Consider the following 27,219-nt stretch of genomic DNA (forward strand, 5'->3'; position numbering starts at 1 on the left):
TCAAATGATCTGCAGCAGGATCTCCATCTCCATGAGGAAGGTGTCAATGGGCATGTCCCCGGTGAGCTTGAAGAAGAGATGCTCCAGGCATTTCAAGCTGATGGAGCACAGGATGGAGGGGGCACAGCAGCACTTTTGCAAAGCTGCCTGGTTGTTCCAGATACTTCTGCTTGGTATAGGCCTCAAGAATAACATAAACTTCCACTGAACCTCTGGGAGTTTAGACAGACCCTTGGCATCTGGGTTAAATGCACAATGGCTTGCAGGATTCCCAGCTACAACTTATCCATCTGCTTCATTTTGAACACCAGCTCAGTCAGAACTCTGTCAAAGATGGAGCCAACCCCAGCACTATAGACACTGCTCAGGTGGATGTATAAGCCTATGGCCAGAAGGATGCCATCCTGCACAGAAACCAAGTGGAAAGAGGAGGTAATCAGTAATCCCTTCTACTCTGCCCAGAACAAAATGACCTGGTCCTCCAACTTGAGGTCAGAGAAGTAGGAAATGTGCCTGGCCCATTCAAAGAGTGAAAAGCTGCTTATTAACTTTTTTTTTTCTGACACAGGGCATTAATTGTGTCTTTAAAACATCATAAACAGGGCTTCCTTGGTGGCGCAATGGTTGAGAGTCTGCCTGCCGATGCAGGGGACGCAGGTTCATGCCCCAATCCGGGAAGATCCCACATGCTGCAGAGCTGCTGGGCCTGTGAGCCGTGGCCCCTGAGCCTGTGCATCCGGAGCCTGTGCTCCGCAACAGGAGAGGCCACAGCAGTGAGAGGCCCGCGTACAGCAAAAAAAAAAAAAAAAAAAAAAAAAAAACATCATAAACAGGAATCGTCCAGCACCTTACTGTTTTTGTAGCTGGACAACTTAGGTCTTAACTATCAGCCTGCTGAACATCCTTTTTCAGCAACATAAATACTATCCAAAAATTTTCTGATATCCATGTTTTTAACTGTTGGGGCTTGCTGAATCAAAGCAGCTGAATCTGATACAAGTTTAATATTGTTTCCTTCAGGAATTAACATATTTTTCTGGTGCTTCAGATACTGAAGAAGCAATGCCTGGCCTCATCTGAACCCTGTGGATATATTTTCGCCCAAGAAATTTGAAATTTTAACAAGAGACCCGTTGTTTTGAATAACGATGCTGATGGGGAAGTGAGTATACACAGGCCTCATCGTGAAACAGAAGGCCACTGTAATGCCTTTTGATCATGTTCTGTGCATGACTACAGAGAGTGCAAAAGGTAGTGAGTTCCTTTCTATTTCTCTACAATTTGTCAATGCAGAGTCTCTTCTTTTTTTTCCCAAGGAGATTTTTTGTATTTTATCCAAAGATGTAGCTGTAAGCCGAAGAGGCTTCAGTGGTTTTATGCAGCCATATCATATGTGTAACTCTAAATAAACCATGTAAGAGTGATGTGGGAATGCAGTGATGAAAGTGTGGGTTTCAGGTATGGGAAAAGGCGTGGGCTATTCAGTGTGAAAATCCTTATGGAAAAAAATGAAACTTGTGACCCTAACTCACCACATACATAGAAAATAATTCCACATTGGTCATTGATTTAAATTTAAATACTGTAAGCAATAAAAATTTTTAAATATAATATATGCTATCTTTATAGTCACAGGGTATAAAATATTTTAAAGACACGATGCAAAAGTACAAACTGTAAATGAGAAAAAACAATAAATTAGATTACATTATAACAAACAGCTATCTAACGAGACTATATGAGCCATTGCCTCATTGAACAAGATAGGCGAAATTTACAACATAATATTGAACAAAAGAAACAAAACACTATGAAATAATTCTATTTATATAAAATTCAAAAACAGGCAAAAGTGATACAGTGTGTAAGAAGATAGGGAAGTGGTTACCATTCAAAGAAAATACTGACTTAAAGGGGGAATGAGTAGCTTCTTGGGTGCTAGTAAAGTTCTGTTTCTCCATCTGGGGATTGTTGTTATTTTTTTGTTTTTGTATTTGTTTTGCTTTATTGTGTAAGTGTGAAAATCATCAAACTGGTCACTTACTTGTTTCCTATACGAATATTATACTTTGATAAATATTAAAATGAAAAGTAAGGGAATAATACACACAGTTTGGGAATAATAATTAAAATAAAAGGAGGTATTTGATGGTAATTTGGAGAAGCACAGAAGATGATGCAGTGTTATTGGCAAAGTTCCAATTAGTTGGATTGTGGATTAAAAGATGTTCATTTTAGGGCTCCCCTGGTGGCACAATGGTTGAGAGTCCACCTGCCGATGCAGGGGACATGGGTTCATGCCCCGGTCCAGGAAGATCCCACATGCCACAGAGCGGCTGGGCCCATGAGCCATGGCCACTGAGCCTGCACGTCCGGAGCCTGTGCTCCGCAATGGGAGAGGCCACAACAGAGAGAGGCCCACGTACCGCAAAAAGAAAAAAAAAGATGTTCATTTTATTACTTATTTTTACCATGTAGATATATGTGTACCAACTATTTGCACAACTATTACAAAATAATTAATAATCATATGGTTGCATAATAATGACATAAAAAAGAGAAAGAACTACATGATTGACATAGTGTAGAGTCTCAAAGTATTTGTGAAATAAATGATGAAATATGATTAATTCATTTCAATATGTCTTATATGCTTGCATGATAATAAATCATATATTATTACTGCATATTTTAATAAACACCCTGATACTATACTAAGTATTATACAATGTTTTGTTTGCTGTTTCACACTAAATTCTAAACATCCGTTTTTATTTTTTGTTGTTGCTACAAATAGATATAGTCATATGGGTGGGTCATATTTCATTTATCAATCTACTAAAGAGGAAGAGCACAACAATGATGTGAAAAACTGAAAACCTTCTACAGTTGACCTTGAGCAACACTGGTCTGAAATGCGGGTCCACGTGCATGCAGATTTTTTTTTCACTAAATATGTACCACAGGTCCTCAGCTGGTTGGTGTAGAGGATTGTTGCCCCTAACCCCAGTATTGTTCAAGGGTCAACAGTATATAGATGCTTGTATTGTCCCATTCATGCAAATATGTTTGTGATATTCTAAAGATGAGAATGTGGCATACAAACTCTTTAAAATGTTTGTCTTTTAATAAATGATTCAAAATGATGTAGAAATTGCGTTCACATTCCATCAACTGCATATAAAGAGATTTGTTTCTCCATGCCAACAATAATTTTGTCTTTGCTTATCTTTGCCCATCATATAAGATTGACAAAAATAATTAAGACTGTTGTTGGCATGGAGAAAAGAAAGTTCTTTTATGAGACTGTTGATGAAATGTGAACATATATATTGGTATAGAAAAATGTAAATAGATAGATGGGGAAGGTACTTTTTGAAATCTATTTTTAACTTCTTTATTAGTGAGGTTAATCATTTGTTTTATAATTCATTTCACTTTTTACTCTCATTTATTTGGGATGTTCCTTTTACTAATTTATTACTGTTTATTTTATAATAAAAAGAATGTGCATATTATCTCTTTTAACCATAGAACTAGATTTTGAATTTATCTTCCATAATTTTTTGTGATGATTTTATTTCAACATAAGGCTCTTTTGGAATTTGTGTCACTTTTCCACAATGAATATTCACTCATAATTTATTTAGTAGCTGCCTTTTTTGTTTCAAATTCTGAGTCAGCCAGAATTATTTCTGATATAGAGACAGAGAAATCCAGCTTCATTTTATTCTTCAAATAGCTAGCCAGCTAAAAATAGGTATTTATTAGACTTTAATTTAATTTTCACTAATTTCAAAGGTTTGCCATATATTAAATGTATATATTTTATATTCAAAATCTTCATTTTAAGATATGCATGATTATGCAATTCTTATTTACTTTGTAGTTATAGCAAAATTTCAACCATTTAAGGTAAAAAAATTGAGCCTATTTTGAAAAGTATATAGTTGTATATCATTGTATTCAATTCATTCTTCCTTTTCTCCACCCTAAATCCTCCTGAACTTTGAAAATCTTCACTTGTGCATAAATAGTTTTGGTAACAACACACAAACATCTAATGTTGGAAAGGGAAAAACAGATTTATCATAAATTTTGTAGATGCTCAGGAAACAACTTTTTTAGCCTTATTTTTTGATTTACATTTTATATGTAATATATCTATGGAGGAAACAAAACTCTTCAGTAACACAAATATAGGATCTTTATTCTTACATATGGTTTTTCATCTGATACCTGAAAACAGTCTTGAATTCATTTCAGGGAATGTTTAAGCAAATCTAGCCAACGACACATATTCACAAACATAAAAATCAGCTTGAAATCTTGTGTTCTTGCCATGTAAAAATTATTATTTTCCTCTCCTTTGCATGATAGTCAGTTTGTAACAAACTTGTATATTAGGAAACAGGGAAAGTACTGAAGATTATAAAGTATGTATCAGTAAATGGGTTGAAAATGTTTTTTGACTGAACCTTTCTTTATAAATATGATTTGGGATTTCAGTAAGGGCATATTGCAAATGCCACCCAGTAATTTCAGCAAATATTACCTTCTATCACAGAAGACAGGCTCCAAATGTGATTTGAGTAAAAAGGAACCATGAGGGAATAGCTTGTAAATGACACTTTAGCTTTTCAGTCTTGATTGATTTCAATACTGAATTTGAGAATATAGCTGCAGTTGTAAATAAAGTTTACTCCTACTTTTATATAACTGTTAAGTGTTTTCTTTAACATTCAGGAAATTATTGCTTCTTCCACTAAAGTCTGTATTTCTCTTTTGTACTGTAATAGATTTTAAAACTTTGGATAAGCAGCCTTGAAATCCTGACTGTTCCTGTGAGCATTACTTGTATTTCCAAAAAATTAACTTTGCAATGAAACTTCTTCAAGAATCCTTTAGCAGGAGATTCTCCCACGTTTTCTGGATCTATGTGCTCTTAATACTGTTGCTCACTGTCCTTGCCATCAAAGATATGGGGATAGGAAAATCCTTTAAAGTTTTCTTTTGTATTAGTTCCTCTGCTCCATTATTGAGTCTTTGTATTGACAAAGGATCATATCTACAAACTCTATGCAATAATAAAGTTTTAAAATGACAATTCATATAAAAAATAGTGATTCAATAAAAAACAAACCAAATTATTCTAAGCCATATTCTTTATACCCAGCATAAAATCAGATCTATCTCCACAGATCATCCTCATTTATGATTTTTCTCATTCACATTCTGCTATCACAGCACTCAGTTAGAGAAAACAAATTGTGATTATTATTTTTAAAATTCCACTAAGAGTTAGGATAACTTAGAAACTTTGGATTACTCTAACTTTTAGTAATAAAGCAATGACCTGGGCCATCCTTAGGTAATTAAATTAAGATCAACATCTTGAGAGTCACATAATACAAGGTTCTGTACAACAGATGGCTTGGTAGTGGCCTAGGGATACCACTCAAGGGACATAATCAGGTAGCTTAATATGCATGTCTCAGAAAAATCTTTAACCATCTTATTCATATAATCAACCACCATAATCCTACTTTTAATAATTGGTTGCTGTTGCTTAGGGGTTGCTTACAGCCCCTTGAGGCTGCTCTATGCTCCTTGAACATGTCCCCTTCCATCTTTAAAACCAGCAAAGATGCCTGAAATCTTTTTTTTTCCTTTGAATATCTTTGACTTCCCATTCTGCTACTAGCTAGAGAAGTATCTCTGCTTTTAAAGGGTTCATATAATTAGATTAGACCCACTAGGATAATTTCCATTTTGATTATCTCAAAGTCAACTGATTAGAAACCTTAATTACATCTGCAAAATCCATTTTACTCTGTAATGACATAATCATGGGCAAGATATCTCTATACTTATGGTCATGGGGATTAAAGAGAAAAATATTGAGGGACAATTTTAGAGTTTGCCAACCACAGGAGTTGATCTTCCATCTCCTACTTGGCATAAAGAGGCAATGCTCTAATTATACTACTAGGGTAATGTCAGTGTACCTAAACAGGGAGTAGGTCTTCAATACTCTATACAGAAGAAGGAATTAGGCAATGCTCTAATTCACCTACTATGGAAATTTCATGAAGGCCCAGCAGGGAGCTGAGTCACCAAACACAGTCAGCAGCAATAATACCTAACAATGTGGTAGAAGGTGGGTTAGTTAGCACTCCACTTACCATGTCTCAGTACCAGCAAGACCTAATGATGAGCTGAGCCTGCACCCCCATCCAGCAGCAACAAGACTGAATGAGGCTGTGTGAGGCAAGATTACTCAACACTCTGATCTCCCCCACCCTACCTTGGTGTCAACAAGAACCAGTGAGGAGCTGAACCTTCACCCTCATCTAACTCCAATGTATCCTAAACAGGACAACTGCCTACTAAAAAAGATTATATGGAATCCAGAGTCTCACAACGTAATACCGAAAATAGCCACATGACAATAAAAAAAATCTCTTTTTCAAATAATTTCTCTTTTACAAATAAACAACTTGTATAAAGTACAATCGAGAGACATCAACATTGAGATTACTGAGAAACTGTAGTTACCAGACAAGGATTTTAAAGTAGTGATCATTAAAATGCTTCAATGAGCAATTATGAGCAGTCATGGAACAAGTGAAAAAATAGAAAATCTTGTCAAAGGAATTGAGAATATAAAAAAGAAACAAAAAGAAATCATAGATCTGAAAAATATAGTAACCAAAGGGTGTTGGGGGAGAACATCTCAATGGATAGGCTCAATAGCAGAATGAGATGATGGAAAAAAGAATCAGTGAACTCAAATATATGTCAATAGGTTTTACCCTAACTGAATAATCTGAAAAACAGAGAGAATACAGACTTAAAAAAAAAAAAAAAAAAAGAATAGAGCCACAAGGATCTGCAGACCAATACAGGACTCTCCGTCTAGCACTGAAATCCTAGAGAGGAGAAAGAGAATGTGAAGTTCATACAAAAACTTGGGTGGATCTCAAGGGCGTTTGCTGAGTGAATAAAAAGCCAGTCTCAAAAGATTAGATATTGTATCATTCCATTTATTTGACATTTCTGGATTGCAAAATTATAGAGATAGACAATAGATTTGTGGTTTACAGAGGTTAGGGATAGAGATGAGAGAACGTTTGGGCGAGGCTATGAAGGGTTAGTCTGATGGACCTTGTGGTACTGTAACAGCTCTGTATCTTGAGTGTGGTGGTAGTTACATGAATCCATACATGTGATAAAAATGCATAGCACTACATATCACACACACACACACACACACACACACACAAATGAATTCTGTGTAGCATATACCAATGTCAATCTCCTGGTTTTGATCCTATACTCTGATTACTCATGATGTTACCACTGGGGAAATATGGGTGAAGCATACATAATCTGTGTGTGTGCGTGTGTGTGTGTGTGTGTGTGTGTGTTTGCAATTTCCTGTGAATCTATACTCACCTCAAAATAAAAAATTTTAAAAATTGTTGAACAAATACTCTTTCAGATAATTTGGTCTACTCTATATACCTCAGTTTACCTCTCCTTTCAAATATTTTTGTTTGGTCAAAATTATTTATCAGGACTTTGTCCTAATAAACATCCTGAGAACCTACGTTGGCTCTTTTCCTTAGAGAGCTAACAATAAAATATCCTACTTTTGTCATTTTCATCTCATGACTAAATTTTTTGTGTTTTCTTTCTACTTAATGAATAGGCTTATAATAACTAGATAAAAAATGATGTTAAGAAAATACACTTTAGATGCCTGAGTCTATCTGTATAACTAGCTAACTGGGACACTAGATCTCTGGCGAATCAGCATTGTCTACTGCAATTGCCCCTAGATTTGAATAGACCATTTGGAATTTCTAGAATTGACTCTTTATTCTATTTTTCCTTTTTTAACTATAAAATAGTGATGCTTTCCTTAAAAATTTTGTAGGAAGTTACTACTAAAATGTCTAATGAAATTTTAAAAGTCTGAATGTAGTTTTCATAGTATGCTATAACAAATAAAATATGGAGGAACAAATACTACACTATAAAATATCTGCAGATTCTCATACCAAAGGAAATTTAAAAGAGGAATATACATCAAAGGAAAAGTAATTATGACAATTTAAAAGAGAGGTTCAACCCAGTAACAGAATATAGATTTAAGTTAAAAATCTGTAGTCTCAGGATAAAATAAATGGCATACATAGACATGTTTAAGCAACTTTATAATCTAATAATAAAAATGTTCAATTAGTAAACTTGGTCAACCCCTAACTTTTAAATACTGACTTAAAAAATAAATTGTGTTTAGAAGAAAAATATTTTAACATTTTGTATTTCATGCTGACAAATAGGAAACCTAAGGTAATTTGGCAGATCTTTTTTCTCAAGTTAATATCTCAAGTAAAGTGGACCAACATAATACAAATAGAGTAAATATACTCAGGAATGTTAAAATTATTGGAGAGGTTTAAACATTTCCCCAGTAAATCACCAAAGAAAAGTTAAAGATTTATAACATATTCTGTTGTATGTATTTGATGACTGCATTTCAGCTTGTTTTGGGGTGAACATAGTGGTGTCCTCAAGTTGTATTAATGAGAAAATTGCAACCTACAAAAGATCAATGCTTCAATACCACTTGACCTGAAACAAAGGCAGGGAAACAGTATAGAGGAATAAAAATGTCTTTATATAGCTATCAACTAACTATTCAATTAGAAAAATTAAAAAATGGAAGTTAACCATAAATTACTACAGTGAAGAATAATTAATTAACTTTTTTCATTTTCTGGTCAGATTATATATATAAAAGAAAAACTTTTAATTTGTGTCCTATAAGAATATCATTTAGATTTGGAGGATATTTCATTATTAGTCTTTCCATAGTTATGTTGAGTCATAATTACCAATAACTTACTAATTAAATATCAAAAATAGATTATTTTTTTAATGATGTATGTTATTTATACTGTATTGTGACACCTAAAATCTACCTTTCCAGATTACAGACTCTTGGTTCTGATTGACTAAATTAGGTCTTAAACTTTAGTGAGTTTATAAATTCAAGCATCACCTGAACAAATGTTCTGAAAAAGCACAGAAAGAAAACACCTGTGAGAGAAGGCTATAAGGACAAAGCAGGAAAAAACTCATATAAACTGTCAGCATCTAGAAAAAATTGTTCAGTGTTTTTGACAAGCAGGTCAATGGTGAATAGTCACCTTTTGCCTTTTGAACTTAAAAATATATATAGTCAGCAAGTTGGCAGTTCTTAGTGACTATGTAACTCAATGAGAAACCAGAAGAAATGCAGTTTCTTCTCTGTTACACTGTGTTGTACAATTTCAGAAAATCTTGGGACACTTGAGCCTGACCTTCATACTCTCATTGTTATTGGACCAAAAAAAATAAAGAAAAAGAAAAAAATTTTTGATTCTTAAAATAATTAATAATTTTATAGTAATTTAGCAGAGGTAAGAGATTCACAGAAATTTGGCTTATTTTATTCAGATACAGCATCATCTTTCTCTACACAAAAATGTCTACTACCTTGAAACTTATTAGAAATGTTAACCAAATATTCAACATAAACAGAAAAGCCCCCAAAATTGCCAGCTGCAATTTTGTAATCAAAACAATCTAGAAAATCCATACTCTAACTATGCTGAAATCTCTACATATCTTTATTGTCTAAGATAAAAATCTCAGCAGAAAGGCAGGGTAGGCTGAGATGGAAAGTTCTATAGCTATGCTGTTTAATATGGTAGACATGAATTATTGAACAATTGAAATATCACTAGTCCAAAATGAGTTGTGCTTAGGTGGAAATATGTACTAGATTTTGAAGACAGTATGGAAAGAAAAATATATAAATCTCATTCATAAGTTTATAGTAATTAAATGTTGAAATGATAATATTTTGAACATATCAAGTTAAATAAAATATATTATTAAAATCCATTTCACTTTTGATCAAGCAACTAGAAAAATTTAAACTACATATGTGGCTTTTATTTGTGGCTCATATTATGTTTCTAATAGTCTGGGTTACTCTGTAGAATACCCATAGTTCTTTCACAGTTCTTTTATTTACAGTTCCTTTGCTATAGTAAAAACCTATCTAAGTTCAGCAATGAGAGGTCTGATCATCAGGGTGGGGCTGCCAATTGACCAGGTAGTTACTTTTCTTCCAACTAGCTTATGCTAATGGCATCTTCCCAATCACCATAACTCTGGAAAGAATAAGGCAGAATGTACAAGTTTCTATATTCCATTTTTGCTCTTCTATAAAGCTTTAATCTAACTTTGCCTGTTTATTCATCTGTGTTTCCCACTGTGAATTCCCAAGGATGAAACACTTCTGTCTTTGCATTTCCAAGAGGTGAGATTGCACTTACATATAACAGATGTGAAATAAATACATGTTGAATGAATGTCCCCAAATACCATTCCCTATTTTATTTGGAATGTTATATATTTATTTCCTTGTTGGATTATTTCTGTTTCCCTTCACTAGAAAGTAAGTTATCTAAAGGCAAGGACTTGGTTTACTTTAATAACTGCTACTAGATATCTCTATAGTTCAGAATAGTGCCTGACACAAAATGATGTTCAAAAGTGTCTGTTGAATGAATGAAAGTATCAACAGATCCCTTGAGAAGGACCAGGGACAGTGAAGAGTCAGTTTTATCTATCAAGGCAAACACCTTTCTCCCACAACCTCTTTCTTCGCATAATGAGATTTTACTTCCCAAGTCATCATAGTTAAGAAGATAGCCCTCCAACTTTTCCTTCTTGATAAGTTGGTGTTTTTTCTTTCTTTTCAGATGGGAAAAGCTGTAGCTAATATTTTTCCAAAAAATAATAAAAAGTGTTTTTTTCCAATGGCAGTTGGAATTATTTTACCAATAATTAAACTGTCCAAATGAATGGCATACAAATAGCAGACCCATGGAAGAAGATGATGGATTATTTAAAGGTAGGAACTTCTGTCCGAGTGAGTTCTTACAACTAGTAGCATTGTAGCATGCACCTTTCTGTACAAACATTTCTTATTTGTTGCCGCTTAGCTGGTAACAATGCAGTATTGTGGAGAGAGAACCTACTCTTAGGTCTGGCACTAATTAGCTTGTGAACTTGAGCAAGTTATTTCACTAATACACATCTCTGGTTTCTTATCTGAAAAATTATTAGGACAGAATAAAAGGTTCCTAAAGTTAATTTTTAGACTAAATGTCCATGGGAAAACAGAATTTAAAAAAAAAAGAACAAAGAATAGTACTACTTTTTTACCACATGTGTTTAAGTTATTTAAGGGTTTTCACAGATATTTTAGTTAACAATAAGTTATAGAGTGTCTCAGATTGGGTCTTTGGTGAATTCTACCAAACATTTAAGGAAGAAATTATACCAATTCTCTACAATCTCAGAGAACAGAGCAGAAGACACAATTCCTATCTAATTTAATGAGGCCAACAGTACCCTAATACCAAAGCCAGACAAAAATATTACAAAAATAGAACACTAGACTCATGAAATATAGCTGCAAAAATTTTCAACAAAATATTAGCAAATCAAAATCAACAATGTATAAAAAAATAAAGTATACCTCATGACAAAGTGGGATTTATCCCAGGTATGCAAGTCTAGTTCAACAGTTGAAAATAAATTAATATAATACATCACATGAATAGAATATAGAAGAAAAATCACATGACCATATCAATAGATTCAGAAAAAGCATTTGACAAAAGTGAACACCTACTCGTGATAAAAACTCTCAGTAAAATAGGGATAGAGAAGAATTCCTCAACTTGATAAAGAATATCTATAAAAAACCTATAGATAACATAGTACTTAATGGTGAGAAACTCAGTTTTCCCACTAAGATCAGGTTCAAGGCAAGGATATCTCCTCTCACCATTCCTTTAAATATAATATTGGAAGTTCTAGATAATATAATAAGAAAAGGAAATAAGATACAGATTGGGAAAAAAAATAAAAACTGTCTTTGTTTGCAAATGACATTACTATTTATGTAAAAAATCTAAAGAATCAATAATAACAACAAACTCCTGAAATAAGCAATTATAGCAAGGTTTCAGGATACAAAATTAATATACAAAAGTCAACCACTTTCCTATATACCAGCAATAAACAAGTGGAATTTGAAATTAAAGACATAATATTATCGACATTACCCTGAAAAAGATGAAATGTTAAAGTATAAGTCTAATAAAAGATGTACAAGATGTATATAAGGAAAACAACAATGTTTTGATGAATGAAATCAAAGAAGAACTAAATAAATAGATATTCTATGTTCATAGATAGGAAGATTCAATATTGTCAAGAGGTTCTTCCCAAATTGATTTATAGATTCAGTGTAATACCAACCAAAATATCAGCTAGTTATTTTGTGGATATTGATGGGCTGATTCCAAAGTCTGTATGAAGAGACAAAAGACCCAGAAGAGCTAACACGATATTGGAGGAAAAGAATAAAGTTGGAAAACTGACACTACCTAACGTCAAGACTTACTTTAATGACACAGTAACCAAGACAGTGTGGTACTGGCCAAAAAACAGACAAATAGATCAATGAAACAGAATAGGGAAAATAAACAGAGCCACATAAATACATTCAACTGATCTCTGACAAAGGAGCAAAGGCAGTACAATGGAGGAAAGATAGTCTTTTCAACAAATGGTGCTGGAACAACTGGACATCCACATGCAAAAAAATTTTTTTCAAAATCTGCAGACAGACCTCACACCCTTCACAAAAATGAACTCAAAATGGATCACAGACCTACATAAATATAAAACACAAAACTATAAACTCATAAAAAATAAAAAGGAGGAAACCTAAATGACCTTGTGTTGACGGCTTTTTAGAGACAACAAAAAATGCACAATCCATGAAAGAAATAATTGATAAACTGGACTTCATTAAAATTAAAAATTTTGCTCTTCCAAAGACAATGCCAAGAGAATAGGAAGACAAGCCACAGACTGGGAAATATTCACAAAGACCCATCTGAAAAAGGACTATTTTCCAAAATATACAAAGAACTCTTAAAAATCAACAATAAGAAGAAAATTATCCAATTAGAAAATGGGCCAAAGACCTTAAACAGATGTTTCACCAAAGATATACAGATGGCAAATATGCATATGAAAAGATATTCCACATCATTTCTCATCAGGAAAATGCTAATTAAAACAACAAAATGCCATTACATACTTATTAGAATGGCCAAAATATAGAACACTGACAACACTAAATTTTGGAGAGCACGTGAATTAACAGTAACTCTCATTTATTGCTGGTAGGAAAGCAAAATTGCAGAGCCAGTTTGATGGTTTCTTATGAAACTAAATATACTTTTACCATATGATCCAGCAATTAAACTCCTTGGTATTTACCTGAAGGAATTGAAAACTTACGTCCACACAAAAACCTGCACACAGATATTTATAGCAGCTTTATTCATAATTGCCAAAACTTAGAAGCAACAACGATATTTTTGGTAGATGGATGGATAAACTGTGGTACATTCAGACTATGGAATATCATTCAGTGGTAAAGAGAAATGAGCTATCAAGCCATGAAAAGTCATGGAGGAACCTTAAATGCATATTACTAAACAAAAGAAGCCAATCTGAAAAGTCATCATACTGTATGATTCCAACTACATGACATTCTGGAAAAGGTAAAACCATATGACAGTGAAAAAAAACATCAGTAGTTTCTAGGGGTTGGGGGTGGGTAGAGGGATGACTAGGCAGAGCACAAGGAATTTTTAGGGTGGTCAAACTATTCTGTATGATACTATAACGTTGGGTACAGTTATTATATATTTGTCCAAACCCATAGAATATATGACACCAAGAGTGGACTTTATTGTGAACTTTTAGTGATTTGATGTGTGAATGTAGGTTCATCAATTATAACAAATGTGCCATTACGGTGGGGGATATTGACATTTGGGGACACTATGCATATAAGGGGTAGGGAGCATATGGAAAAATCTCTGTACCTTCCCCTCAATGTTGCTTTGAACTTAAAACTGCACTAAAAAATTAAAATCCTTTTTTTAAGTGTGGCAGTTATCTATTTTGAATATGTAAAGACTTCTTTTACTAACTTCAAACACCTAGTGCTAAGAAACCTTGTTGATTAAAACCCTCAGCTGTGAGAAACGTAACTGTTTGAAATTAAATCAGTGAAAATAGAACATTCTGTCTTTGCTTAAAGGATCTGAACTATTTTGGGTCACAATTGAAGTAGCTTTAATTTCCATCCTCAGTTCTTCAAATAAGAGGTTTTTTTTTTTTTTGGTTCACTTTTGTTTTTTGTTTTCACAGCATTCCTCATTTACCCTAACTTTGTAGTTTCTGAAGAAACAAAACCCAAAGTCATCTTCTTAGTGTGACTAGTAATCAGACTATAGCATTTCTAACGGAAACTAAAAGAATGTTTTCAACTAGACATGGCCAAGGACACATAATTTGAGAAATTATGGCTTCCTTACCAATGATTTCCTTAGCCTGTTTTGTTTCTCCTGCCTCCTGAATAGGATTGCTGTGACAAACATCTAGCAATGTTTTATGCTTCTCCAAATTGCTCCTTAGAAATAGTCATTAGGCAGAAATGCAAGCCATATTAAAAGCCCTTTCCCATTTCCTTTTAGTTATCTGCCCCAGTGTTACTCATGGACAGTGTTTGCCAATACTGCAGAAAATTAAATAAACCAAATTTGTTTTATTGCTGGTGTATTCCTGGTGGTAGTTATCAGGCAGGTTTTTTCAATATGAAAATGCGTAATTTAAAACAGGTCAGTAGACATTTGCTGATTGCTTCTTCAGGTCTAATTCTATTTTCTCCATCAACATTTTTTGTTCTTCCCATTCTTAGCTACATGGCTTGAGTAGAATTGATGGCCTAAAACAAACCTCTCTGGCCACTGAAAGATGATTCAAATAAATGGAAACAAGTAATCTCCAAGATTTCAAGATATAGCAAAAGACACACACTAATTTCTCTTGGATTGGAAACTGTAAAAATGTGTGGTCTGAATATGCTGTAGTGATTTTACTATCCTAACAGTAGAATCTGGAGCTCTGGTATGGAAACGGACATCATTAAAGCATACCTGAGAGACAGAGACATGAAGTCCTAGGAGAGACTGGATCCAGTATTGCCTGCCTCTAACTTTGCAGATAAGTAAGCCAATAAAATCCTTTCTTTATTTAAGCTGCACTAAGGCTTGTTTGTTTGTTTTTAACTGAACTTAAAAATCTCCTGTTATAATTATAAATGAACCTCACCTAAAGACATAGAGAATATAGTGAAAGTTCAAAGGAGATACCAACTTTGCTGACTCCACATGCACCATGGCAGAGTAAGATCAATTAGAGACTAGTTTGTTCCCCCTACCCTTGACCCATCCACATGGCAAAGAAAAGACAAAGTAGCCTAGGAGTTGTGTGTTTGACAGTGTTCCTTAACAGCAAAGTAAGGTCTTGTGCTCTTCATGAAGCTGGTCTCTGATTGAGAATAAAATAAAAAAGTCAACCTTGATGGTATTAAAAGCCATGAGATTGTTTACTTACTTTGGAAAAGAGAAAATAGAATAGAGTCGTAATTATTGTTTTTCAGTGTTGAGATACTCTAAATGGTAAGAGCAGCCACTAACTATTCTCTACCTTCAAAGATAAAAACATTTGTAAGTTTTGCAAATTCTATTTTTGAAAATGAGAAAAATGAGCCTGAGAGACATAAATGGTCATTCATAGCCTGTATCTCCTGAAACAAGAACTAATAGTGAAAATAATAACTAAATTTTATTGTTTTATTAGTCTGTTTTAGAATGTACCTAGTTTATTCCACTTCATGAAGTATTATAGTTATAGTCCTTTTGATTGTATAGATGAGACACTGAGGTGTAGAGAGCAACTTGTCCAATATTACACAATAGCACTTATAAAAGACAAACCTGGGATTTGAAACCTTGTCTCTCACCCTCCAGGGAACACATACCTAACTACTAGTTATGTTTCATCACTAGGATCCAAATACTTTGATTCTTGCTTAGTATCTCTAAACAGATGGGATCATACATCTCTAAAGACGGGAACAAAGTATCAGTTTGCTTCTCAAGGAAATTATGCATAAAAAATCAATAGAAACATATATTTTTCAGATGATTAATTCTATAAATGTTATTTTGTTAGTTACATCCTGTCTTTTTCTATTTGTATGTGTGTGTGAAGGGCCTGGGAGTCCTTTATTCAATAACAAATAGCAACTACTTACTCTCTTTAAGCACTAATATTTGCACTGATAATACATCTTCTCACAGAACTGACACTTTAGTGGGAAAAAAGAGATACTGAGCAAGTAAAATAACAAATATATAATGTTAGAAGCTATTTTTAAAATGCAGTATGGGTAAGAGAACAGAGTAACGTTATTTTGTTACAATAATGAGAGGAGAGAATCTGAAAATGTAAAAAGCAAGGAAAGACAAGTGAAGCAATTGAGAAAGTCATTTTAAAATCTGGAAGAAGAGCTCTTCAATTTAAGAGAATAAGAAAAAGACCTTTAGGTGAGAATAAGTTCACAATTTGAAGGAACAGCATAATTCCAGTGGCTGAAGACAAGGAAGAAACTAGGTAGAGACAGGAGATGAACTTGGAAAGTTGGTAATTTCATCTGCATTATGAGGACTCAGATCATGCATGGTTTTGTGGGACATGTTAATGTATTTAGATGTTTTTCAAAGTTTTGTGGAAAGGGAGTAGAGTTTCAGTTAAATGTGCCACACAACATTTTAAATCAACTATACTCCAATAAAATTTTTTTAAAACCTGAAAAAAATAAAGTAGTAACATGTAGAAAATAAAAAAATTGTGCCAATAAATTTCACGTTTAATAACCAATTTTTAAAATGAGTTGGCATTATAGTTATTTCAATAGAAAATCTGATCTTGAGTGTAAAAAATGTAAATGTTAAAATGTTTTCTTAAAGCATATTTGCCATTTTCTAATATTCTATAACTTTACTTCTCTAAGCCTTGTTATATTATCACATTAGTTCTTAGTTCTATAAAAAATTTAAATGTTATATCCTTTCTTACTTAAAAAAGCCAGAACCAAAAATAAAACATTTTTAGAAAATCACAGAAAGTTTTACTGCCCAAAGATACTTTTGAGAAAGTTAACTGCAGTTCAAAGCAAGAATCTATAAATAAAATTACATCCTCTCTTTGCTAAAGTGTTCACAACTGTAGACATAATATAGTTTTAACTTTTTGCATTCAATAGATATTATCCATTAATCCCAATGAAATATATTTTCCCTCTGGGTTTTGGTAGTTCCAAGCACAATCTTTAAGAAAACAGAATTTAATCTGCTATTTTGTGTTCCTATACTGTTTCAGCAAAGTTGGGCTTGAGGTCAATTGATATGTCAGATATCAGAGGAAATAAGTTTCTACTATCAGAAAAATAATATTTATCTATTCTTATCCAGATTGTATCATGATGTTCTCTTCAACCACTATATCTATACTCTGGCTCCCAGTACATCCTATAGAACCACAGCTAAATCTGAGCTTCTGAACTCAACATTTTTAAGAACTAATTATGAGTAAGTGAAAAAATAAACTATATATCTGTGTATTAAATGTGCATATATGTTGTAATTACTTGATTTGACTTCTGCTTCTGGCACAGATAAAATAAATGACATTAGACTAAATTTCCCACTAATAACAGCTATAAAATCTGGTTAAAATACAAAAACAGTGTTTGAAGGCATCAGTAATTAAACATGGTAGCAGATATTTGAGAGACAAAGTTTTTGAAGGATGGGAAATATATTGATGTGAGTGCTAAATTTCCACCCATTCCCAGGCTTGAAATTTGATTATTCACTGTTCAGGGGCAAGGAGCAAAAACATACAGTGATCTAGAGCTTATAACAGTCTCACTGGGCTGAGGAGACAAAAATTGTCATTGAGGTCTAACAAATAAAGTATGACTTTATGGGTCAAGACACAGAGGAAAGGGAACCAGAGAGAAGCAAGTACAACATTTTGAATAAAATTTATATTTATTTGTTGACTCCAAAGATTCTCATTCTTAGGGTAATATTTGCAAATATCTAATCTATAGCAGCTTCTAAAAGCTAAGCAGAAATTTTAACAGCCTTATCACACTAGGAAGGTGAAGTTAGCACTTAGGGCTTTTCAAGTATGAGAGGCCAAGTAAACATCCCAACCTTTCAGTTCAACCTTATAAGTGTTAGGCCCTGTGGACAAAAGGCAAACTGGAAATTTATCAACATTGACTAGGAGGGTGATATGCCCATATTCTAATTACTGGAAGAAAATTAAATCCTTTCTGAAGGAAGATACTATTATGCAGAATCTGTATTATTTTTATTATGCAATTTCCAGCATGTAAACAACAGCTTACCTGTATTATAAGACAAAAATCAAAATATCAAAATTGTGAAAAGTGGATATAGATAAAATAATAGGTATTGAACTTTTAAATCATAAGAATTAGGATGTTTATTAAAAGAAATTTTAAAATAAAGAATTTCACAAAGAACAGGAATAAAAACAGCAAAAGGTAAATCTTAAAGCTAAAAAATGCAATACTTGAAACTAAAATTCAGTAGAAGGGTTTAGCATCTCATTAGACCCAGCAGAAAAGAGAATTTAAAAACTAGAATACGGGTCAGTAGAATTAATAGAGATTGAAGCACAAATCAAAACATGAAGTGAAAAACAGAGAAAAAAACTCATGATGAAAAGATACAAGTGTATATGGAGTAGTATGAAGAGATAAGAGCAATAATAAAGCAAAAGTAAAACTTGAGATGGCACTGCCCATGGATTATCCAAAACTGATGAAATGCATTGTGGTAATCTGCCTCCAAGTTGACTCACAGTGATACCCAACTCCTGGTATCTGTGCCTTTGTGCTGAGTGTTGGCTGGACCTGGGGGTGCACTTCTAACTAATAGAATGAAGGAGAATTAATGGTTTCTGATTCTAAGACTAGGCCACAAGAGGCAGTGTGGCATCTTGTTCTCTCTTTTGGTAACTCACTCTGGGAGAAGCCAGCTGCATGAAGAGGGCTACAAAGCAAGGAACTGAAGCCCCTGCCAACTTCCATGGTTGTAAGTGTGGATGTGTATCCTTCAGCAGTCAGATAACTGCTATGTCACCAACAGATTAACTGTAATTTCATGAGAGAGCTCGAGTCAGAACCACCCAGCTAAGCTACCCTTGGGTTTCTGATTTTTAGAAACTTTATGAGATAATAAATGCTCATTTTGGAAGTAATTAATTAATTTATTATTAAGCAAAAGACAACAAATTTTCAGACCAAAAGAAAAATGAAACTGATGGATGGAAAAAACAGTGCCTGAAAGTACTGTTTAGTCAGACAAAAGACCCTTTAAGGACCTAAAAAGTATAATTCACAGATTCTCTGAATAAAAAATAGGGCTCCTAAGAAGTATAAGGACATTATTCCTTAGGAGAAATATAAGTTCTAAAAGTGCTTATTTTGAAGAAATCTACAGGTTTTTTTTTTTTTTTTTGTCAAATGTGGTGGACAAAAAAAAAAGATTAGTAGGAGACCTACAAAGTTTTAAAAGATTTCCATATTCAGCAAGATGCCAGCTTGAACTGAAAGAAACAGAAAGAACACAAAATGAACAGAGTCCTATAGACATCTAAAATTCTACTGTCAGGAAATAGATTTAAAAAACTATTCAGCTCTAAACACATGCTAACTTTCATGAAAAAGGAAATATTGTTCAGAGGATGGATCAAGACCAAAGAGTAATTTCAAGACACATGAAAAGTTATTTCCAGGTATAAGTAAAAGTGAATTATAGCCAAGGAATTTCCAACATAAGTCCTGCTTTCTAATTTGCCATCTGTTTAAACAACTCAATTAACTAACAAAAATTGTTTTCTCCTGAACTTCAAAAGACATTTTATCTCTTTCAAGAATGTATGTCTTCATGGAGTTTTATAACCAATAGGAAATTTAGAGATCCACTAATCTAATATTTGTGTAAAAGTTAAAAGCTTGTGCACCTACAGAATCAGGATCAAGACCCAGACTAATGCTGTCCATAAAAATGTCAGTATAAATTCAAGGAATGGCTTTCTGCCTTCATTATGGGTACATTTCTCAATCCAATGTGCAATTTCATTAACCCGTATTAAACATTTTTCTCAATTATATAACTGGAGCCTTTGTTGTGATAGGTTTGTTGTGAGGATTAAATAAAACAAAACATTTAAATGCTTAGAGAAACCACATGTTGTTCAAAGCATAGGTCCTCATTCTTGCATTTGGAATATGTGAGGTTCCTCCCTTTCACCTTCCACAATGTCCAAAACAAAGAAAAGAAAAACAACAATGACCAAAAATAGCAGCAACAACAAAAAACACACAACACACCATGAAATAAATTTTCTATTACTAAAAGATGGAAAAGAATTAAAAAATGAAAAAGAAAGGCTTAGAGGCGAGTTTTATTGGATCAGCCAAATTATTATTTAAAGTTGGATGACATAAAAGCATAGGGATGTATATAAGTATCAATAATTGCCAACACTTGAAACACTAAAACTGGGATGAATGAGCATTCAGTAAAGAATATGAGGCTAATACAATATATGCTTCATCTTCCAAAAGGAATAAATTATCAATTATAAATTGGCAGAAATGCCCATGGATTTTCCAATAACATCATTAATAAGAAAGATTTGCCCTTCAGTTGTTTTTATTTTATAACGTCTTTCTACTTATAATTAAAATGCAGTACCTTATTTTGGTTGATTAAAGATGGCTACAAATTGTTTGGCATTCCTCTAAGTGTCCTCTTCTTGAATCTTTGCAGGCTCTGTGGCTGCTCTGGCAAATGGCATACAGTGGAAGTGATTCTGTACCTGCTTTCAGGTACTGGCTTCAAGAGACTGACATCTTCTTCCACTCTCAGAACACTTGCTCTTGGAATACTAAGCTACCAGGTAAGAAGTTCAACTATCCTGAGGCTATGATACTGAGGACACCAAGATAAAAGATGATGTGGAGAAACCAAAAGAAAAAATCCTGAGATAATGTGAAAAGAGATGACTAGCTAGTCCACAACTGTTCCAGCCTCCAGTTGTTTGAATTATCCCAAGTGAGAGGCTACATTTTGTGGAGCAGAAGCAAGTCTTTCCCTGTGGGCTCTGCCTAAATCCTGGATCCACAAAATATAAAGAAAAATAACAAGATGGATGTTGTATTAGCCACCAAATTTGGTGATAGCTTGTTGTGTTACAATAGAGAATGAGAGCACTGACCATAATAAAGTCTGGTATTAGGTATTACTGAAAATCAAGTACCTATTTAGGGAGTTTTCTTAACAATACCACCCCACCTCCAAATGTAAGAAAATGTGTCCAAACTTCAAATATGTCTTAAAATTTGGATTAGGGCACAATTCCCATAGTCTTATTTGGAAAGCAAAGGTAAAGTAGCAAAAGTTACCATGAATAGGAAAAATGAAAGATTCTTAGGAATACAGTCATCTTCCTACCCGTGTGGTTGATTATTACAAGAAGTAAGTTAAACAGTTCAAAATGTCCTGCCAAGCTTTATACCCATCAGATATAATGATAGCTATTTATCAAAAATACTTTTTATGAGGAGCAATTCAGTCAACATATATATTTACTGAGCATCTACAGTATGACAGACCCCATTAAAGGTATTGGAGAAAAAGTGGTAAACTAGGAGAAAGAGTACCTAACCTCATGGAATGTACACTCTAGTAAAGTAGACAGACAAAGGGACAAATACAAGACAAAGAAAATACTTTTAGGGTGAATAAGAGCTAAAAAATAAATTAGAAAGGTACAAGATCACTGAGGAAAAAACTACTTTAAATAAAGTAGTGAGGGAGAGTCTCTTTGAGCACATGTCATGTAAGATAAGAATTAAAAATGAAAAAGAAACAATCAGATGAAGAGGAAGTTGTGGGCACATTTAGTGGGAATTGGGGTCCAACATGTATATTTCTACCCAAAGTAATGAAAATAATTTCACATATTCTCACAACTGAGAAAAAAATCAATGTGACTGGGGAAGGAGATGGAAGGGACAAGTGTGAAGTGAGTTTAGTGATTCAGTAGAAGTGAATCATGCCCAACTGTACAGATCATAGCAAACGTTAAATTTTTTTCTGAGAGCTTTGGGAAACAACTCAAAATTTTTAGTAGAACAATGTGATCCAACTTACATTTTAAAAGATCACTTTTACTGCCATGTAGAGAAGAAGTTGAAGCAAATGGACAGGAGGTATCTCTAGTAATTCAGATAATAGTTAATAGCAACTCAAGATAAAGAACAATCATATAGTAAAATAATCTAAAAATTGGCAGATATTTCCAAAATATAATCAGTATACAATTCAAATATGTAACCAATATATTTCAGAGCTATAATCAATAGGAAAGGATAGGAGGGAGCGATTGTTAGCTTAGAGAATTACTAGTATAGTTACTAATATAAATTATTACTACTTTTTTCACATCTTTATTGGAGTATAAACGCGTTACAATGTTGTGTTAGTTTCTGCTTTATAACAAAGTGAATCAGCTATACGTATACATATATCCCCATATCCCCTCCCTTTTAAGCCTACCTCCCACCCTCCTTATATCCTCCCTCTAGGTCATCACAAAGCATTGAGTTGATCTCCTTTGCTATGCAGCAGCTTCCCACTAGCCATCCATTTTACATTTGGTAGTGTATATATGTCAATGATACACTCTCATTTCATCCCAGCTTCCCCTTACCCCTACCCCGTGCCCTCAAGTCCATTCTCTACATCTGCATCTTATTCCTGCCCTGCTACTAGGTTCATCACTACTGCTTTTTAAAATTCCATATATATATGTGTTAGTATAAGGTATTTGTTTTTCTCTTTCTGACTTACTTCACTCTGTATGACAGATTACGATTAATAATAAATGATTATTTCTGAATTCCTGGCCTCAGGTGGGTGATAGTGGCATTTATTGAAAGGAGCAAGACATGCAATTTGAGAAAAACAGATAGTCAAAGGAGATGCCTGTGGAGAGAAAAGATAATTTTTGAGTCATCAGCATAAAGATGACACTGGAATTCTTTGGTGTCAATGACATTACTGAGAAGTAATCAAAAAGAAATGAATAAAAGGACCAAGACCAAATTCTGAGGATCTCAACAATTAAAGGTTTTGTTTAGGAGGATGAGCTGGCAAAGAAGATTGAATAATTGGTAAAAGGAAACCCCAATGAGGTGAATTTTGTAGAAGCCAAGAAAGAAGGTGGAAGGAATTTGCAGTCCACAGAACAAATAGGAGCTAGCAAAAATATGTTTTATGCTTGCAGGAATTATCAGGTGCCTATAAAGGAAGAGAATCTCTAGGGAGGAAACAGAAGATATGACAAAAAGAGTGAGCTTTCTGAAAAGGAACTGGATCCAAAGAATGCAGGGATGGACTAGCTTTTGATAAGAAGGGTAACACTCTAAACTGTGGTAGGATAGAAAGAGAAGATGGGTGTGGGATAGATAAATCTGTAGATTTTGTGGTGGAATGTTGAAGGAAATGCTTTCTGGTGGCTTCCACTTTCTCAATGAGTTAAAAGATGAATATTCAGCTCAGATTAAAGGTGAAGAAGTTTAGGGTTAAAAGAGAGAAGGAATATTTCATGGCATAAGAACATGAGCCCAACAAGAAAGCACTATAAGAGAGTTAAGTAGTCTTGATTACCTGCTTAAAATGTGTAATATGAAATGGTTCACGTCAACCAAGCAGTTATGTGCTGTAGTACAGGTCTGGAGAAAATAAATGGATATTGGGGTTTATAACACTTTAATGTGTTCAGCTTAGTACTACAGATGCAAAATAAAAGTAAGAAATAATGACAATGATGGAGTATGAATTGTACGCTAGACTAGGAAAAATGAACACCAGAGAGTTTCGATTAATAATGATAAAGTGGTACAATAAGTGGACTAGAGATCTCGATGAAATCAAAGAATCACTTCAGTAAAGGTTCTTTAATAAGTAAATTGGATGAATAGGATATGATCAGAGAGAGAGAGAGAAAGACATTTTTAATACTGAGATTTCAGAATTGGATCAAATATTATAACCTAAGCAAATTTATATAACTTGATATAAACTGATAAAAATCTAGAAGTGAATTAGAAAAGTATATTACTACCTAAGACTTAACCATACTGTTTCTAAGTGTTTTTTTTAAAATAAATACTCCATAAATTTTGAAAAAAAAAATCTGGTTAGAATTGCTAATATAAGTAGAGAGAAAGTGGCCAGCTAATTTATAAACAATATGTGGCATATAACCTGATGGGGTGAGGTCCTAAGTTAGGATCCTTTAATGTGATTATGTTCCATGAGCTGAATATAATACGTGGAAAAGATATCAACTCTAGTTATAATTTTAGAAGAGTTTTTTTTTTCTACAGAGAAAAGGATACTGTGGGTTTGTTTTTTAAATTTAAGTAATACATTTCATAACCAATACAAATCATCCAGAAAAAATGAATTAAAAATGTCTGAGTTTTGTTGCCATTTTCAGGTATATGAGAAAAAGCAAACACAGACAATGACATATTTGATTGTTCAAATGTAATGTAAGATGTCCCTCAGAGGAAACATAGACTCTATTCATAGAAGGTGCATGTTTCACTCCAAAACCAGAAATATGCAAGAAGTGTCATTTTCTTTATTTTTTATAATTCAGTATAATTTTTATTTCCAGCTCCTATTCAGTGGAATGGGAAAACTTAAAACCAGTCCATTTAAATTCCCTACCCTACTGCCAAGAATTGTGTGTACCTTGCAGAATGGAAAGGATTTTGTAGGTAATATCTCGTCCTCATTGACATTCAGTGAAACATTCATCATTCCGAATGATCATCCATCACTGATCCATTCCAGTGCCTCTGCTTCATCCCATGTTAATGTCTGACTAAATTTTCTTACTTTCAGTAGCATTCCTTGTTGGCATTCACTTTAGTGCTTCACAACATACCAGGACAGGAGAGTATCTCTGTGGATGCCACATGATGTCTAGTTTAATGCCAAATGCACTCTTAAGTTTGTGTAATTATTCAGGTACACCTATACTATACTGGTGAAAGAGAGAAGCAAGTAAGCTCATTTCTAGACATTACATATATATTCCTAGAATTGGGTCTTTCTAACATCCTAAAGTTTACCAAGAAATATACACATACACACCAAGAAATATACACACTCACCATTTTTTATTTTGGGGTTTTTTTTTGCTCTTAGATTACACAAACCTAACTGGTTTCTCACTGTCCCACTCCAATTGAGCCTCATCCCACTTGAAGTTTAAAACCTTTTTCAAAGGGACTCTCCCACATCTAATCACTCCCTCTTTCTACTCTGATACTTTTCTTTTTCCATTCTGATCTAGTCCGAAAATAGAATACCTGGCTTTTATACCATAGATATTCTCTCCTATATTTATTTTGAAAAATGTGAGGTGCTTTTATTTCCCTCCAATTACAAGGCTTTTGAAACACAAAAAGCAGCTTTTGACCACTTCATTCTCTTAGCCAAATTAGCTCACCTCTGAGTGAGGAAAAGGGCAAATCATGTAAGAATACACAGAGAAATTATGGATTAATATTTTGAAAGTTTTGTCTTGTCATGTGCTAATGATGTAGAACATCACTACTTAATATTTTCATATAAGCTATAAGCAATCCCCAAATTCTGTGAAAATTGTTAGAAATCTTTTTAAAAACAAACTACAAATGCTAAGTTTTTGAGGGGAGGGTTATGGGAGTGGGGAATACACACTGATAGAAAAACATGAGAGCTCCTGCACTGTCGGCTGCACAGCTTCCAGGTGTCCGCCCCTCTGATGGGACGGGGCTGGGAGAAACTCTCCTCAGCTCCTTGCCTGGGTGGGAAAGCCAGGCTCTAGCAGAAATCCTTGTTTGAGGGTCCCACCGAGTTCCCCGGTCACAGTGCTGCAACTGAGTGGAGGAGCTCTTTGGGACTAATGCTCCGGTGCTGCAGAAAGCCTTCTTGGAATCTGACAAGTTATCACTTTGGGATTGGTGGCCAGCTGCTCCTGACTTGGCCACATGAAGGCTCAGACTGTCCCAGTCTCTGAACTGAAGAGAACCAACACTATTAGCATATCTCTCACCACCATGAATGCAAGGTGTTTCATTGAAGAGTATAAGGAGGACATCTACAAATCCCAGACTGGCATGTGCAAGTTCTGACGAATGGTGGAATAACCCAATGTACCTGGGTGAATCTTTGGAGATAGCTGAGACAGAGCTACAGAAGGGCAGTGGCTGATACCCAACTCATAGCCCATCTTCTCCAGCTGTGTGGCTGACACGGTCATGGTGATCTGGCTGTCTGTCAGGCCTGAGCCTCTGAGGTGGGAGAGCCTAAATTCAGGACATTGGTCCACCTGAGATCTCCCAGTCCCATGTAATATCAATCAATGAGAGCTCTCTCAGAGATCTCCGTCTCAACACTAAGACCCAGTGCGACTCAACAATCAGCAAGCTACAGTGCTGGATACCCCATGCCAAACAACTAGAAAGTCAGGAACACAGGCCACCCATTAGCAGAGAGGCTGCCTAAAATCATACTAAGTTCACAGACACACCAAAACACACCAATGGATGCAGTCATGCCCACCAGAAAGACAAGATCCAGCCTCATCCACCAGAACACAGGCACCAGTCCCTTCCACCAGGAAGCCTACACAACCCACTGAACTAACCTTACCCACTGGGGGCAGACACAAAAAACAACAGGAAGTATGAGCCTGCAGTCTGCGAAAAGCAGACACTAAGCACAGTAAGTTAAGCAAAATGTGAAAACAAAGAAATGCACAGCAGATGAAGGAGCAAGGTAAAAACCCACCAGACCAAACAAATGAAGAGGAAATAGGCTGTCTACCTGAAAAAGAAATCAGAGTAATGACAGTAAAGATGATCTGAAATCTGAGAAATAGAATGGAGAAAATACAAGAAACGTTTAATGAGGACCTAGAAGAACTAAAGAGCAAACAATGATGAACAACATAATGAATGAAATTAAAAATTATCTAGGG

General features: G+C 34.3%; 1 pseudogene; it reads right to left on the reverse strand.

Moving 5' to 3' along the window:
• Positions 1 to 26,499, reverse strand: LOC132488604 (retinoic acid receptor RXR-gamma-like; annotated as a pseudogene).
• Between the last annotated feature and the right edge of the window lie 720 nt (positions 26,500 to 27,219).

Source organism: Mesoplodon densirostris, chromosome 1 (assembly GCF_025265405.1).
Source record: "Mesoplodon densirostris isolate mMesDen1 chromosome 1, mMesDen1 primary haplotype, whole genome shotgun sequence".
Taxonomy (NCBI): Eukaryota; Metazoa; Chordata; class Mammalia; order Artiodactyla; family Ziphiidae; genus Mesoplodon; species Mesoplodon densirostris.